At 44.5% G+C, this 12,702-nt stretch overlaps 1 protein-coding gene across 1 annotated transcript in view; it reads left to right on the top strand.

The window, feature by feature from the left end:
- GRIP2 (glutamate receptor interacting protein 2) overlaps positions 1–12,702 on the top strand; it is a 262,314-nt gene that overhangs the window by 17,253 nt on the left and 232,359 nt on the right. The window lies entirely within an intron of this gene.

Genomic DNA, 12,702 nt, shown 5'->3' with positions numbered 1-12,702 from the left:
TGAGAATTGCAGCTATAGCTCAGGTAAGAAGCAAGGAGAAAGGAATGTGTGGAATGCTCACCCCCTTCAGTGTGCTACCTGGCTGTGGCATTACTTTGCTGCTCAGGACTGCCTTGACCTTGTCTTTATGTACCCTTGTCATTGGCCTTGTGTCTGACAGTTCAGCATCATCGGACAGCCAGTCTGAGCTTGTCTGCTGGACCACAGTCCTTACCAGCTCTCCAGTAACACTTTCTATCCTTTTTTCTTTTTTGAGCAAAGTATTGAAGCATCACACACACCAGCATCCTTTCAGCTCATCAGATGCATGTTAGCTACAGCACTGGCAGTTTTCATTCACTGTCAGCAACACTTGTTTCTTGGTCTTTTTTTTTTCTTGTTTCACCCAACACTTCTTTTTAAGCAGATGGTTGGAGGCTCTCTCAGTTGGCAAGCTCCAAAGGAAGATGCTGTAGGATGAAACTTACTTGCCCAACTTAGCCCGTCTGCCTTCTCTCATTGCAGAGGGGAAAACTGATGGTTTGTCTTCTTTTGCCCCAGTCTGGATACTTGGTGTAACCATGTGAAGCACATCTGCAGGTGCTCCTTCCTCCTTTGGCTGTAAAGGCAAGTTGAGGTCACTGTAGTGGAGAAACCCACACTGCATAGCCCAGCTCTCTAGCGAGGTGTGCTTGGTAGTGAGCAAGGGGCATAATAAGCAGGGCTCAAACCCTCTGTTAAAACTGGGAGTGTTCTAATGAGGCAGTTGAAGATATCTGGAGAGGGTGAATGTCCCTGGCCAGGAGGCTTCTTTGCCGATTTTAAGGCAGGAAGAAATGAAATTGGAGATTCAATAGAAGTGAAATTTGAGTTGTTCTTCAGTGGAGGCTGCAATTACTGATACAGACATGCCAGTTAGTCCATTAAATCCTAAGATCACTTACCAAGTCCTCAGAGACCTTGCTCTCAAAGCAGAAGGCTTGTGAAGGTGACTAAGAGCAGGAAGAAATAAATAAGGGAAAGATTTGATGTCCCAAGTTGGGGTGGTGTCTTGGCTGCCTGGCAGATTCCCTCTTCTGTTGGCTTGCCCTAAAGATCAACCACTTGGTGTAAATCCCCACCCTGCTGCCTCCTAAAGATCTTAATTTAGGGTAATCCCTTTTGCCCATATTTCCTCCAGCATACTGCAGGCATCAGTTTAATTAGAAATAAAAATTGATTAGCGTGGTCCCTAGTGGAGCTTTCAAAGGTTTGGCAGCAACTGAAAATGTGTGCAGCTGTTTAGTGAGGGGATGAGATAGCTGTTATTTCTGTTAAAAATTGATCAGTGTTATTCCTGGGTATTAATCTGAGCCTCCTAGACAGTAGGTGGCTCATGAGCCAGCCCTGTCCAAGGGTGGGTGGCCGGGAGCTTCTCAAGGAGGCCAGGAGAACAGCATGGTACCTGGGAGAAGAAAGTTTACTCCTCTTGGCCCTATCTTATATTTTAACTTTTTTATTGGTCTTTTTTGCTAAGAATTTAACTTACCCAAAACTTCTAAAGATGGCTATAGAAGCCCCCAGTGGTTAATGCCTGGTGGAAGCTGTTAATGGCACTGTGGCTGTACAGGTCTAGTAGATGTCAATGTTATATCTTTGCTTGGGAAAAATTATACTTTGCATAATTCACTGTAGTGGATGCAGGCAGGATGCTGCTGTGCTGAAGAGCTTTGCTCTAGCTCATTTCAGTACTGTATTGAGTTGGTTTGTGACAGTAAACGGATCTATCTAGGTCTGCGTTGGCACAGTGGGAAAAGTGGTCTGTCTGCTGGTGGCTCCAGTGCTTGTAGTCCTTTCCTTCATGGAAGAATGGGCTTTGCTGGACTCCCTCCACTATTACGTGTGTGTGTCTTGGCTCTATTAAATGAGAAGGGTGTATGAGATGCAGTGTGGTGAGGACCTTGCCTGAGGAAGAAACATGCCTGCAAACCAGAACTGGGGAGTCCTTCTGCACGGCTATATGGGATTAAACACCGCTGTACAGCTCGTCTTGCAGCAGGAGGTCAGAAGTGACAGCCATAAATAACTGCCTGTGTCATGTAGTCCCCTTCCTTGTCACCTCCTGAAAGCCAGACTTGGCTTTTTGTTTGTAATAAAAACTCATTAAGGGAACAAGATATCAAAGAGGTTTTTCAAGTCTATGTAGCTGGATATCTAGCCAGGTATCCACAGGCTGGTGCCTCCTATGTTGTATATCCCTTTTGCTGAGCCTGCTCAGGTAATGCTGGCTTTGCGGGAGCTGTTGGCTGGATGCTTGTCCTAGGCAGTGTCCGGCTGAGTTGGAGCTATGCCAGGGCCTGACCCTAAACCACTGCTTGCGGTAATGGCATGATGCATTTTTATTTTACGTTGGAAATCCATGTCCAAGCAGTGGAAGCGAGCAAGGTAGGTGCTTTTAGCTCGTAACCCATAGATTCAATCCACCTTGAAATGAAAATGGAATACATTTCTGTTGTCTCTGTGCCCCAAGGAAGTCTGTATGTGTGAAAAGAGAGGGTTATACAGAGTTTAGGAGTTCATTGTATGGTATTTTCTGGGGGCATGCTGGGATTTTTTTTTTTCTGTTGGTGGCATACTGAGTCTCTATAAGGGTAGCATATTTCTTCATGTTAGTATCTTTTCATGGACACGTATCTGAAAATGGGCCCATCCATCAGGAAGTCAAATGCTTTGTACCTCTGGCTGCCCCTGTGAGGTCAGTATGGCCTGGGCAGGTCAAATGTAGCAGTAGCAGAAGGGACATAATACATAAAACGAAGCTGATGGTGTTTTCTCTATAGAGAGATGCCACTGTCGGTGTCTCAGGGTGCTGTGGGGCTGGACTTGTTGCCCAATTTAATGCTGATCCTGAATCCTAGAAAATTGGGGTTACAAATGGACTGTGCTAGAACATTTCTAAGCACGTGGCTCACTGGCAGAGGTGTCCAGCTTGGTGTGAGTGTTGAGCAGTGCCAGGAGCCTGGCTTTCAGCATGCATAGTGCCAGCACCTGCAGCCAGCCCTGGGGCTGGTTTGCCCTGCTCCATGCTTGATGCAGTCTATTTATGCCTGGTTTTTACTTTGTGCTTGTCCTTAGGCTTATGCTCCTGAAGGTGTTAATGGACGGGAGGGAAGGGATGCCTTTGGGCTTGCTGTCCAGATTTACTGTTGCTTTGAGCCAAAAGCAAAATCCTCATTGAACTTGGTGGAAAGAGGACTAGAAGAAAATTTGTCTCCAGAGCATTCTCTTCACAGCCAAGTTTAGCTGCTGGGGAGAGGAAAGTGCATGCCAAATGTCCCAAGAAATTTCCCAGTAACAACTTGCTGAAGGGGCAGCAGCGTTACAGGGACAGTCAATGCTGGTGCCTTCCCTCGTTCCATCCTCAGCACAGCATGAGAGCAGTGCAGGGAGACTGCAGCAAACTTTCCCTTGCCGCCTCCTTGTGGGTTTCACAATTGCCAATCATTCATTTCTCTCCTCAGGATTTTTGGGTGTATGGGTGTTTTTTTTTTTTGTGCAAATCTTGGTCCCTCACCACCTTCAGATCCTGTCTAAGATTATTAAATAATCTTCAAATATCTGCATAGAGCAGGGCTGCTGGCTTCTGGGCGATGACTGTGTTAGCTGTGCTGCTGGCAGCTCCTCACATCTCATGCTAGAGGGTCGTTTAAGCAACGAAATAAGCCCCTTGGGGAAAAGGTAGGAAGGCTACTGGTTGATACTTAACACTTGACTGCACAAGCAGGGCATAGAGAAATCAAGCCCCTTGGGAAGGTGCCAAGCATGAGGCTCATACAGGAAAGGATGCTGGAGCTGCTCGGGTCCTGGACTAGCTGCCCCCATTGCTGTGTTAGGCAGCTTTGCTGTGACTGTGAGCATGACCCCCCTCAGGTGGTGCTGTGCGAGTGAAATAGCCATTAATTGCAGCAGTTTGGTCCTCTGGGTCTGTTTGCAGGATTGCCTGGGAGATTTGCTTTTTCCAGGTCAGGTTTCTGGGGTGTGAAGTACAATGTCCTACAGTGGGTGGTATCTGAAATGGCTGATGTTATATCACGATGTAATCTGTTGGGCATCTTCTATGGGCAGCAGGTGGTGGTCACTCAGTACTAGAAAATACATTGCAGAATTGGGGAGTATTTGGAGGATGGAAGAATAATAATTAACAAAGTGGAAAAACTTTCTTGGGTATAAAAAAATAAAGACTGAGTCTGCTCCAAAAAGGCGGTGTATGAGAAAGGACTTCAAGAAAATATATACTTTAATGACCATTCTAGAGAAGGCCAAATAGGAGTGTGTTCAGTCTGTTTTGGTGATAGGGAATAACAAAAAGCGTGTGAAATGTAACAGAAAAATGAGCCATGCTCCCTGTGGTTAAAAAGTGCAGTGCTGCTGCAGTCTTTCTGTACTCCTGATCTGACCAAGTATTAGGCAGAATCAGAATTAACATTTTCACAATAAACTAATCTAAAGATTTCTAGGTATTTGTGTTACTTTAAATAATTATAAATTTAAAAACTTAGGGAAGTAAATATGGGAGCATTTAGAAGCATGACTTTTAATGTATATGTGTGTATACATACATTAGAATTTAGGCATTTGTCATGTTTAATCTAAGTAGCATGCTGAGTCTAATTTCTGACATTGCTTGCTTCCCAGCATTTCTGCTATGCCCTGTAATGAATAAATTTCACAAAGCAGTAAGATATATCTCACAGGATGCAAAGAGCTGGGGAAATTTGCCCAGCTTGCAGAGCTGTAATAGTACCTGGCCTCTGATGGTTTAGGAGAACATAGAGCCTACCTTGCAGGAATGATGGAGACCCCCTTTGTTGTTAGAAGCTTTGTAGTCTCTGGGGTTTTAATGCAAGGAAGTTTTGCTGCTTTAATGATCTGATGGCTAGTTTTGATTGGAGGTTCTTTCCCAGACTGCTGTTGTCAGGTTGTGGGTTTTCTCTCCTTTCTTTTCTACAGAGCTGGGACTGGGAATGGCTCCTCACTGAAATAAAAGGTGATCTTGAAACTTTATGGCAGCCACGTCATTGCTTGAAGTACAGTTACAATGGTCATCATAGCACAATGTAAACTGTGGTGGCTTGAGTCTTGCTAGTCTCTGAACTGTAAACCTAGTTTATAGCAGTATTAAAAAGTGGCATTAAACTTGTCATAAGTTACTTGGTTTGATGTGAAAGCTGTTAGGACCGTTCCTGTTCCACAGAAGAGGTACTTGGTTTGTGAGGGCAATTTTAAATGCAGCTATGAACAAAAAAAAACCAAAACAGTTATGTAGTGCAAGCAAGAGGTTGGTGCTGGCTGGAAGGGGTCAGGGTCAGTACCAGTAAATCACAAGCTGAAATGAGCAGTTTGGTCAAAGTGGATAAGTTCATAAAACCTCACCAGGCTTTCCTATCTCTGCGTTGGAGGCTGTGACAGACTCTGCCAGGAGTGGTGTAACCCTGCAGGTGTTGCCTGTGTGGAGCCAAGTGCTCCCACAGCTGCTTAGTTTTCCATGTTCAAAACTGAGGTTGTATTTCTACCCTCCTATCGCTCTCCTCTTGGCACAGAATAAGATGTTTCGGGTGTGTGCTGGAGACTTGTGCCGAGTCCATTGCATCCCCTGTAGCTGCTGCTGCTTGAAGGAACAGCGCAGTACAACTTGCCTGCAATTGCCTGCAAAAGGCCTGTCTTGTTATCACTTTCCTCTGTGTGTCATATTTGTATTGAAACTTTAAGTGATTAAGGCTTCCAAATGGACTAATGTGTATTCAGAGCTGGGACTTAATTTGAGGTAGATGGAAAAAAATGCATATAGCCTTTTTTAATTGTCTTAAACACCCGTGCCTTCCCCATTCAGGCTGCAGCTGTATGCTGTTTGGTTTGTGACCTCCAGCTTGTGTGTCTGGGCAGGGAAATGGCAATTGCTTCCTGAGTGCTGCTGGGCAAACATATCTGAAGATTATCAATAAAAATTATGTGAATAAAAATAAATGCCAACTCTGTTACATAGAGAAAAAGGAAGGGGGCTCTTCTCACAACTCGAGTCTATTAGACAGAGCTGCTGAAATGCTAGATGCTTTCCTTTCATCCCAGAAGTTCTTCTCTCTCTGTGCTTGAGTTGCTCCGCTTGATTTAAAATGGGTCTTCAAATCAGTTTTGTCAAATTTCTGTAAAATCCTGTGTGGATGCTCTACAGTCGATTTAATCTTGGTTTATGTTGATTTAGTTTCTTGCCAACTTTTGCTAAATCCATTTGAGACAGAGTTAAATCAACTTACGAGTGTCCTTGCAATTTAATTAAGTCGACTGATGTAGCTAATGTAACTGATTGTAATTAAATGCAAGTAGCTTTTATATAAAGACAAACCCTGAGGGTGTTCAGGAAATCCCATCTCATGTTCCCATTAGCCCCTAAAAAGACTTTGCTGCCTCCATTTCTGATCCTTGTACCAAAGCTGAGTTCTGTGTTGGGCCATGCTTTGTGTTTATAATAAACCTCAGGGCTGCAGCTCTACCCCACTGCCTGCCATCCCTTCCACCGTTGTGTTGTGCAGCCACGTGTCAAAACCCTGTGGGGAATGGCACTGGCTTGCTTGCTCCCCTAGATGAATAATAACCTGCTCAAATGAAAAATAAGCATGCCCACAGAAAAAAGGAAGGGGGGGGGTGTTTCTCTTTCTTCCCCTCTGTGGCATCTGTTGTCATCCTGTGAAATACTTATACAGTGATCTGCAGGGATGGAGGAGTGTGTAGGGGCTGGAACAAGCTACCTTATAAAGGATGCTGGTATTCGTCATGAGACTGTACGGGTCCATCGATGGAGGATTTTGCTGTCATATTACTTGTCACCAGGTGTTTAAAACCTCTCATTTCTTATGATGTCAGTCATTCTGAATGCTGATTTTTCCCTAGAAGTGCATTGCTTTTTCTTGTTCTCAGCTTCAGACTGGAGGCAGAGGTCTGTAGTGGTGTAATTTTCCCTACAACAGTCAGATCCCACACCCCAAAGGCTGCTTTTTGATCTTCAGTGGGCAGCCTTGCTCTTCAAGGGAGCAGAGAGCCTGTGGTAACATGAGCTTCCATGGCTCTGAACAGTAGAAGACAATCGGATGGGAGAGCAACCAGAGTGGGCTGTAGCACCTTGCTCCTTTTTTCCCCAGTGTGTGTGAACTCCCTGCAGTAATAGCAGCAAAGGGTAAGCTAAGGAGCATCCCTCTTCTCCCATCTTCTGCTATTAATATGTCCAAAAGTCTGGGTGGCTGGGGAGGCACAATCTGTGTCCACATGAGCTTTTAATTTTCTTTCTTCTGCTCTGTTTCCAGCTCACTTCATGCATTAAGGAAACATTAATAGTCTCCGATGATAGTTTCACGCTCTGTTTGCATCCCTTCTAACCAGACCCACTCACATCTGTGGGAGCACTCCCTCCGCGAGCAGAGATGCCATATGTGGATGTGCCACTAAATGACAGCTCCATGAACAAAAACCCATGGCGATTTGGTGGGGGCTGTTCACGCCCTGGTGTTCAAGGCTATGCCTTCTCGGCATCTGCAAAGATCATTATTGGATCCAGATCAGGCTCGTGTGCTGCCTCTGCTACTAGGTGTTCAGATGGAGGTGGCACTTTTGTGGTAGCAACCAGCCCTATGTAGGGCTGAGGGCTTCTAGGCTCTCTTTTTTTCGCTCTTCTCTACCTCTTCTAGCTTGAGGTAACCCCTGAATTTCTCTTGTGCCCTATTATCTTTCCTCACAGCTGTGCCATGCCTGAAAGAGCAGTGGCAGAATAGCACTTGGGGCTTAGTGAGCTGAGCAAATTTGTTAGCTCAAGAGTGGTTCAGAGGAAATGAAAGGGAAAGTGGCCAAGGAGAAAGCACATGCAGGGTGTGTGAAGGTGCATCTGTGACTAAGGCATATGAGCTCCATGAATCGGGTGGTGAGGTGAGAGCCTGCAGAACTTGAAGAACTGGAAGGATTTGGGGACAGAAATGGGAGGAGACTGGCTTAAAGAAATAAATGATTTCTTTGTGTGATTATTCATAGATGGGAGTGAGGGACGTGGCAGAAATAACTTTTCTAGAGTGGATTTACTAGCGGACATAGATTTCATGATCAACTGTTCTGAAGTGATCCTAACTGAAATCTGGTAAGTTCTGGATCTTGGAGTAGTGTGTCAAAAGAGATACATTTGCCAAAGGCTGCCCTGTTTCAAGAAAGCTTTGGAAATGAACCAACCTGGATAGCTGGAGTCTTGCAGAACAGCTGAGGAAAGCTGAGCAAGGAAGACATGAACCTCTAAATCAACTGACATGAGGCTGCTGAAAGCCTTTGTGAGGGAGAGAGGGGAGGAAGGGTGCTCTGGAAGGCACTGGACACAAAAATGGACATGATATAATTTTTCTAAGACTGTGTAAGTTGAAGGAAAATAACCTTGAATAGGGGATAGCCCAGACATTTGTCTGGGTGCTACAGGCAGAGCAGATCACACCATTTGCACCTCAAAATGATCTTTCAAAAAAGAATCTGTCTCAAAGCATGAGTTCAGAGCGCTGTTTTGTTCATTTGTTCAAAATCCTTTTTGGTGTGCTCTGCTCACCCATAAAAATGCATTTACATTTTTAATGAGTGAAAAAAAAAAAAAAAAATCCGGGAAGTAATTTTTGGTGTCGAAAGAAGTATTTACAGAGTTGTTAATAAAGGAGAGAAAAGAGGTTTATAATGTTTCCGAACTTTCCTTGGTACCATGGAGTGGTTTTGTGCAGCAGGATCACAGCTGTCTTGCTAACCAACACCAGGGCAGAGAAGGGAAGCTGTCGGCAGAAGTGCTGTGGAGCAGACGTGGTGTGGAACGAGAGGATGAAAAACCTGCAGTGAGTGCAGCAGCTGCTGAGTGATAGCATGGAACATCTGGCTGTTATCATAAACTTTTTGTTGAAACTTTTCCCTTGTTTTGAAAGTCTTTCTTCTTGAATTTTTAATATTTTTTTTAATAATAAAAAAAACGCCCTAGAAAGTCAATAGCACCAGTTTGCTATGAAGAAAAAAAGCCCAAGCCTAGAGTGGTTGGGCCAAAATCTTCCAGTTGGAAGAAATAACAAACTTTATGCAAAACCCCCTTATGATCTTAAAGGAAAAGGCGATGGTTTGAGGTATTTTATGTTTTTTTTTTTTTTTAAATAAAAACCGCAAATACTGCCCTTTTATTGCTGTGAGTGTATCTTTAATTATCTGGAAAACATGGCCCCATCCTGTGGAGGAAAAGATCAGGGAAATCAATGATTGCATGTTAAAGAGTATGCTCATTAGATACTTCCTGTTTTAGCTGTGGAGATGTGAAGCAGGAGGGAGAGAAGGATGGAGAGGAAGGACTACAGAAATAAAGGAAAATAAGGCATTGAGAGACCACTGCTGGTATGCCAGTCGGTGGTATTTAATTTGTTTATTTTTCTTATTCTATTGTATTTCCCAGAAGGAGTTCTCTGATGCTAGAATGGTTTTGAGGAGAGGGGATATGATGTGAGCTATGAATACTGATGTTAATGTTGCCAGCAACTCTGGATTTCATAAAGAAATAATCAAATGAAAGAAATGGATAAAATCACTGACATTGACCTGGCTGTGCGTGAACTTCTTATCTGCTGCCCGTTAACAAATATTCAGTGTGAACCTGAGCTTATTTGTAAAAATTGTCTCTTGGGATATTCGGGAAAAGTTTCAGCAGATGTGGTGGTTGATGCTGAAGGGGTCTCTACTTTTATTTTTGTTGTGAATAAATGTGTTTTGTTTGAGGAGGACAGAAGCACTGTGTAGTCTGGAGATGAGGTCCTGAGGCCAATGAGGCCCATTCCTCTGCTATGGTGTGGGTTGCTAATGGCAGGAAGGAAAGGGGGAACGGAACATAAATGTTCACAAATATCTTGGGGATCTGCAAAACAAAACAAAGGAGTCCCCACAGGGGCAGGAGAGAAGGAACACAAATCGTATATGTGCACTAAGCGAGTGCACCCCATGCAAGAAGGGAGCATGCAGTTATTCAAGAGGAACTGGGTGGGTTTTGAAATGTAGTTTTATTCCATTAAACTTAAGCCTTTTCCAGGATACCTTCCTCAGTTGTGCAGAGGCAGGCGTCTTCATGTTTTGCTGCTTGATAGACTGTGAAATGTACTTAATCACAGTGCTCTGTCCCTGATCACAGAGTTACTCTGATCTCCCACTAATATTACAATATTATTTTAGCTCAGTATCTTCATTCCCTGTGGAACAGAAGCAAATGTATATTCCCAGCACAACTCTGACGTTCCTGGGCAGTAATTTCTTTCCTCTCTCGATGCTCCAAGATTCAGAAGACTGGTTTTAAAACTAAAACAAAAGACGAGGCAGACTTGCGCAGTGTCTTTATGAGGAAGGTCCCCCCCTCCCTGGAACGCTGGCTGCATGATGCTGTTGTGTGTGGTGGGTACCGAGCACTGTAGAAACTGAGGCACAAGCACTGTGTAACTGCTGGTGGGTGGTTGTTGTGTGTATTTTCTACTGTCAGGGCTGAATTGGTGGGATTTCTTCCCAGAACACTCTTAGAAGAAGGCTGTAAATACAGAAAGGTTTGCGCTGTCTCTTGCCCTGAGTCTTCCTAGAGCTGTGGAAGACCCATCTGCTATGTGTGCAAAGCCTGCTCTTTAAAGCTATCTTTTTGCCTTCAGGGTAGACCTTGTTTTTATAATAATCAGCTATAGTTTTTTTCTACATTTCCAAGCAAGGAGTTTTTTCCCTCACCCAGAGAACCAATATTTATTCTCATGTTACACCAGGTTGTTTTGCAGAGCAGTTCTGACTAATGCAGCCCACTGATACATTCTTATTAAGGACAAGCTTTATTTTATGAATCTGCCCAGAATTCCCACTCCCAGACCACAGTTCAAGAGGCAAACTGGCTTGACTTGACCAGTGCAGCATTTCTCTGGACAGAAATAGGTTTCTTGGGCAGTACTGATATAGCGTTTCTCTTTGTATAGTAGTATTTAGTCAAACCCAGTGCGTTGTGTTCACCCTGGTACTCAAACCTGCGTAGCAGAAATGATGGCATAGAGTGAAAACCCTACTTCAAAAAAAAAATGTTCCCATGGTCTTGCAGTCATTTGAGCATATTTGCAAAGCCAAGAGGATTGATGGATTTGAACACCATACAGAATCTGCCGGCGCTGGAGCTGGACCCCAGCCTGGCACGGCGGGAGGGTGTCTGCTGCTGGGAGCTGGGGAGGGAGGTGTCCCTCAGCAGGGCATGTGGGGTACTCCTCTGGAGCAGCTTACCCTTGGGAGGATGCTGTGAGGATCCTGCTGCCTGCATTACCCAGGGTGTCAGGTGGGTGGCTGCTGCAGCCTTTCGCACCTGTCTCTCAAAGAATCACCAGTGGCTGCAGCAGCAGCTGCTTAACCTTCAGGCCTGAAACTCTTCCATGACGGACGGCTTAACCCAACTGGGGCTGCTGCCAAGAGATTGTAATTTTGCATCCTGCAGGGGTTGTGGAATTGTTGAGATCATATCAGTGGGGGATGTAATTGCTTCAGGGAGAAGTGACTGTGTGGGAGAGGAGATGCAGCAAAGCAGCAGGCAGGGCATGCAGCATTGGTTTGAAAGCAGAGGTGAGGGCTGTCATGGTTGTATTCCTCCCCAGTGTATTTGTCTTGGTGATGGGCAACTTCACCTGTGGACAGGTAACATCAGGAAATTGAGTTTAGTGGGATTTTCCAGTTGGGAGGTGCTTTGTTGTCTGGCTTCCTGTTTTGCGAAAGTAAGAAATGTTTTCTGTGTTAATCCCCGACTGTTGGTGTAAAGTAAGAGTGACACATTATATTTTTATGTTTATAGCGTTATCTCCTAGAGAAGAAGAGAAAAAAGTGACTCAATAGCATTGTAGGTTTTACATTTCCATGCTGGTAATGGGAGGGAAGTGAACCTAGGGCACAGCTGTCCCCAAGACTGTCCCCTGTGATGATAGGTGACTTCCCAGCTGACCCACAGAGAAGGCAAAACCGCCAGGTTGCTCCATGGGCCGTTGCATTTGGCTTGTGGTTTGTGGGGTGGTTTTGGCACCTAGTTGCACTTGTTTTATAGCAGCTGTTTTAGGAATGTGCATGTGTTGTCTTCTCTACTCTCTTCAAACACAGCTGTTGCTCAGGATTTTATATCAATCCACCAAAAGGTTGAAATAAAGTGAAGCTAAGCAGGGATAAGTATGGGAATTAGCTGTGAGATAACCTAATAGCTGTTTGGTGAAACAAGAGCCCGCTTCAGACCCAAATTGGAAGTGAAATTGAACCAACTTTTCAAGTGTGCTTCCTTTCCAGTTTTCTCTGCTCCTCTGAGAGTTTACATGAGAGAGGGCATGACAAAATATTGAACTCTAGTCTGGCCCTGCTGTAATCCGAGCTGCTTGTGACTGAGCAGTGTTTGAAGGATCATAGGCAAGGAGGGTTTGATGTGCTTTCCAAAGAGACTCATGTATGAATGGAGCTTCCCTGGCTGTGTGGCTCTCAGCTGGTCTTTAATGAAACTTTGATTTGACTGTGTGGCATCTCCTGCATAAACTGCAGTCGAGCCTGCAGCTTTCAAATAGAGGTAACTTAATGATGCTGCCCAGGTCTTGTGTGACCTCTGCACAACTTTCTACTTAGAGCTGCCGAGCAGTGGTGTGTTATAGTTTGCCGTGGCCAAGAATA

The sequence above is a fragment of the Cuculus canorus genome, chromosome 11 (genome assembly GCF_017976375.1).
Source record: "Cuculus canorus isolate bCucCan1 chromosome 11, bCucCan1.pri, whole genome shotgun sequence".
Classification (NCBI taxonomy): Eukaryota; Metazoa; Chordata; class Aves; order Cuculiformes; family Cuculidae; genus Cuculus; species Cuculus canorus.
The sequence above is the reverse complement of the archived record's forward strand: the minus strand, read 5'-3'. Positions and strand labels throughout refer to the sequence as shown.